The sequence below is a fragment of the Rutilus rutilus genome (assembly GCF_951802725.1).
Source record: "Rutilus rutilus genome assembly, chromosome: 17".
Classification (NCBI taxonomy): Eukaryota; Metazoa; Chordata; class Actinopteri; order Cypriniformes; family Leuciscidae; genus Rutilus; species Rutilus rutilus.
Window position 1 is genome coordinate 28,431,115 of NC_140230.1, and position 5,113 is coordinate 28,436,227.

The window sequence follows — 5,113 nt, forward strand, 5'->3', positions numbered from 1 at the left end:
TGACACTTCCTACATTTAGTCACACTGGGTGAAAGACATGTCTGTTGTTTTAATCATAACCAGAGTTGAGCACGTTTGGGCTTGTATATGAATGTGGAGTATATCTACATGCGCGGACGGAGAGGATCCCGAGCTGATCTGATCAGAGATCTCCTTGCTTTGCGTCAAAGCCCTGTTGGGACAGGAGTAGTGGGGTAATGTAATAATTACAGAGCTTCTCTATGATTTCAATCCCAAGCAAATCAGCCTTGTCAGTAATCTTCCCATGCCGGTAAAGATTATAGGGTCTTTTACCATCTAAAATGCCCTGAGAAGAGGAGACACCAGAAAATGAGCGACAAAACGTATTAAGAATGGTCCATTTCTCTGAGGTGTCACTCTAAGTATACTTTATTTAAAAATTGCCCATATTCTGTTTGATTGTCCCCTAATAATCCAAGTTATCTGCTCATATTTAATATTTCTTGCATAATTAATTTGCATCTAAACATATTTTGTGTCTGCAATGTGTAGATACACTAGGCACTCCTATCTGTCATTTCAACAGACATCCTGTCCTATACTGATTGACAATAAACATTACACACATCCAAAATAACAATTACTTTACAGACATTAATCAAAAATCTAATCCTGCACCAGATTTATCATTCACATCAAATAACATTCACATCAGCCAAGTTCAGAATTTTGATAATGTGCATAGTACACTGTAAAAAATCCAACTTGCAAATTGTTAACTCAGTTTAAAATTTTAAGTTGAGTGGGCAAATTTTTTACTGCAATGTTGAGTTTACTTATAAAAACTATTTAACTGCAAGTGCACTACTATTTTGTCCAATGAACACAAACAATTAAGTTGAGAAAACTTAATATTTTGATTTCATAGTTCGAACGTTTAACTTCCCGTCATCGCGCATGCGCAGTCTGTCTCGCTGTACGTTACTTGGGGTTTCCTCCTCCAACCACGCTATCGAAGGGACTGGATTTCATCTGATTGCGGTAAGTTTTCTTTAAGCTTTATGAATGAAAATAGGCTATAAAGTGCACACATATGTTGATAAAATATAGTATTATGTTAAAAGATATATTTCGTGGTGACGATAAGTTTCTATTGTTAGAGATTATCCACGTAGCACATTGCTACTTAACGTGCTAACGTTACCCAGACTAACGTTAGAGTGAGGAAACATGCTTGAAAAAGAAGGACAAGGACGTGCATGGTGTTTAAAAGATGTTAACAATGTTAAGCTCAGTAAGTCGTGAATAAAGACTTAAATGCGGTGCTTGCACTGATTGAGAGACAGAAAGCCGCTTCTCTCGGACTCGGACAGAATCTGAGTGCGAATTCAGCTATCTTTCGTGGCGTATTGCGATTTAATAATGACATACACATACAATTATGTCAATAACAAAAAACAAAACAAAAAAAGTATTCAAGTAAACACAGTCGGCAATGTCTTAAGTGAACATAACCAATTTGGTGAAACCTAGATGTTTCAGTATTAGATCCATGAGCTCTTAAAGTGACCGCAGTCCGTTCAATTTAATTTCAAGTTTATTTGTCACGTATACAAATTTCAGTTACAATTTGTACATGCTTAGGTTGAGGCTCAGTCATTCTACAGTAGTGCAATATAATTAAATACAATACAATTTAGAGGAAAATTTTAATAATAGAAGCCTATGCAAAACTAATGTGTTATGTTAAAAATATGTATGTTAGCTTTGCATATCAAATAATAGAATGGGTAGTATGTGTGCGGTATGTTTTAAAGTGAATAGGATAAAAATATTGTGTATCCTTAAATATTAGGCTAAATCCTTAATGTTAATCAATTAACAAAAGACAAAATCGCTGTAAATACAGTGAAACCTATGCATTGATTCTTTTTCACATTTGATTATTCATTTTCTGTATTATTTTTGCTACATGTTAAATTAACCTACTGTAACTGATTTTTTTGTTGTTGTTTTGTTTAATAAAATTATGTATCTTTGTTCTGTTGTATTTGTCCTTTTTAGACTAAAGAACATCAGTACAGTGACAAGATCCTTGGATGTGCTAAAACAGTGGCCTATATTTTTTAAAAGATCAGGTGAGTTGAACTGAATTTACTTAATGTTTCTTACTGTTTCAACAAGGTTTTTTTTTTTTTTTTTTTCAGGGTCTCTGCTCTCTGCTGAGTATTACAGTATCACACAAACTGATCCGAAGAGCACCTTTTTCTCTTAGTTAAATGAATACACATCTAGTTGTACAGAGCAAGTGGTGGAGATGAAGATCCTCACTTGATCATCAAATAATTATTTTGCATGTGATCATATCTCTCTGGTTAAAGGCTGAATGGTGCCATCTCTTTTTCAAGGTAATTCCCATGCTTCACTTTGTATATAACTTGTTCCGTATTTGTTTTTCTGTCTTTCAGACACAGAAACTCCAATGTGCTTCCTCAAAGAAAGTCTACAACTCTTAAAGGTCTGCCTTTGTTTATGAGGGAAAAGTCTGGAAACATCCTGAAGACTTGCCTGGTAAGAAGATCATCAGCATATACACTCACACCTGATATATTTCACCTATTTACCAGATGCTGTTAAGAGATAGGTTTTGTGTGAAATACAAAACGTATCATCAACAGACAAAGTCATGGTAAAAATTACTTTATTAAATAATTGTAGTTGAAACTTTCTCAGTGATCAGTTTGACTTCATCTGATAGCACAAATTCAACAAGTTGTTATTTTACCAAAGCAAAGACAGTGGAAAATTACTGCTTCACAACACTGTCCGGAGACATTCCCTCTGATATCTAACCTGTTAAAACAATACAGTGCACAATCATAAGGTTACAAGTAATGTAGCAATAGCAGAGTAAATAAAATTAATATAATATGAAAGAATATGAATATAGGAGATATAAACAAGAAAAGGCAGCATGAAAGTAATCCATGTGACTCTAGTGATTTAAACCAATCTTCACTGATGCAATATGACCAGTTTTGGGTGATGAACAATGTGTGCCTTAATACATGTACGATTTTGGGTGACCTAAAATAACTAAACTAAAACTAAAAAAAGCATTAAATCAGAATGGCCGTGGATTCTGCTGTGGACGAGTGCCACAGGCAATCACATCAATGCTGATATGGCATTGTTTGGAGTTGGGAAAATGTTTTCCGTTTATCAGTTTTAGTTCTATGGCTGAATTTGAACATGCTTAAAAAACATGACCACCTTTACTTTTCAAGTGAAGTTACATGAGCAGACCTTTAGGAACACTCTGTGGTCTAACATAATTCAATACAATAAAAAAATGACCCTAATTTTATGCTGATTTATTTTCTACTGCAGGACACAGAGCCAGAAGACATTCACAAGGGGAGAAGATGAGGACCTTAACTATCGTTGAAGATGATGTTGCCACTGTCCACTCAAACCCAAATATAAGGTGCCTCTCTACTATAAGAGCAGTTTGGGCCAGATAATGTGCAAGACCTTTGCCACAGTTGTTACTCTCCTCTTTGGCTTGATTTATGGCCCCAATGTTAACTATTCTAAAGCATTAAAATACACCAGTAGTAACTGGTTAAGAAAAAAATTGTTTAGTTTGTTTAGAAAAAAAACCCGTTTATTTATCTTGACCTAAAGTGCTCCGCAAGGCTGATTTTTTTTTTTTTTTTTTTGCATAGTCCTTCAAAAGATTGTCCAAGTAGCTGCAATCCATATGGATAATTGTAAGGTTGAGCATTTATTTATTCCAGTTTGTACTCTAATTTTGTGCATAGTGTTTTTTTTTTTTTTTTAAATAAATCTTGAAGAGTGGAATAGAACTTCATCACCTTAAAATATGTGTACCTAATGCAAATAGAAAATGTATTGTTTTGCAGAATATTTGTCAATAAATAAGTTCTGTAATGATAGCAATGTCTTTTGTATTGTGTTGTATTTACAGTATGGTTTACTCCCTGCATTTGGATTCTTAATGTGAAGGCTGTACAAGTATCTGGGTGAGATATTTGAAAAAGTTGAATCAACTTAAAAAAGTAAAAAAGTTGAATCAACTTAAAAAAGTTAAAAATTGAATCAACTTAAAAAAGTGAAGCAACCAGCTGCAAAGCTTTTTTGAGTTTACTGAACTTCAGGACCTCTGTAGTTGTGCTTACTCGTTTCTTTGAGTTGGACTGGTAGTTGGATGAACTTCGACCACTGAAGTTGAGTAAACTCAAAAATGCTTTGCAGCTGGTTGCTTCACTTTTTTAAGTTTACTCAACTTTTTATTTTTTACAGTGTATGTGTGTAACGAGGTTCAGATGTTATGGGAAGAAGGAGGCGGGAACCGGCGAACATTCAACATATTTTAATGATAAATATAAACCAAATACAAAATGAAAGTAAAAGCCAGCAGCCCCTCACGGACGACTGCTGGCAAGACACAACATCAAATAAAACACAGGCCTGTTCCTCTCTCGCTCTTCACTGTCGTCGCTCCTCCTTTATGCTTCCGCTCCTCCGTGAGAGATGCGAGACCGGTGCGTCGCGCACGTGTCGCTCATTATCAATCACGCCACCGGCCTCGCGCCGTCCTCCCACGGCCCTCGACCTCGTCGTGCTCGCCACAATGTGTATGAGAGAGAGAGAGTTAAATAGGAAAAGAGGAACTGAATTGCATTAACAAGTGAATTGTATGGACTTTCCATTTCCTACCCACTTCAAAAAGCTTTGCACGCTTGTTCACACAATTCCTCGGGCTTACAGCTAATTAACAACAAAATAAGCCAGCGGTTCTTCTCAATAAAAGCAGAAGCCACATGAAAAAGATGAAAAGGGAAAACAAAAACACTTGCTGTGTGTTAAGCACAAAAAGGAGGTCAAAAATACAAACTTGCACAAACCACAAAAATGACTCATTTGAGGAAAAGAAAGAGAATAGAGCAAAGCTACAGGTCATTAACGAAAATAAGCGAATTATAATGAAGTTACCTAAGAGGACAATACACACGCATATGTATGTATGTATGTATGTATGTATGCATGTACAGTTTGTATATATATATATATTACAACTAATAAGGGAGAATACACCCTAATAAAAAAAATTAAATAGTAAATAAGA

The 5,113-nt window shown here is 35.2% G+C and overlaps 1 long non-coding RNA gene across 1 annotated transcript; it reads left to right on the forward strand.

The window, feature by feature from the left end:
- The first annotated feature begins 711 nt into the window (after nt 1-711).
- LOC311275633 lies at nt 712-4,275 on the forward strand. Its single transcript, XR_014624960.1, has 3 exons — nt 712-2,532; nt 3,352-3,448; nt 3,953-4,275. It is a non-coding gene; the product is annotated as an uncharacterized lncRNA (long non-coding RNA).
- The last annotated feature ends 838 nt before the right edge of the window (nt 4,276-5,113 follow it).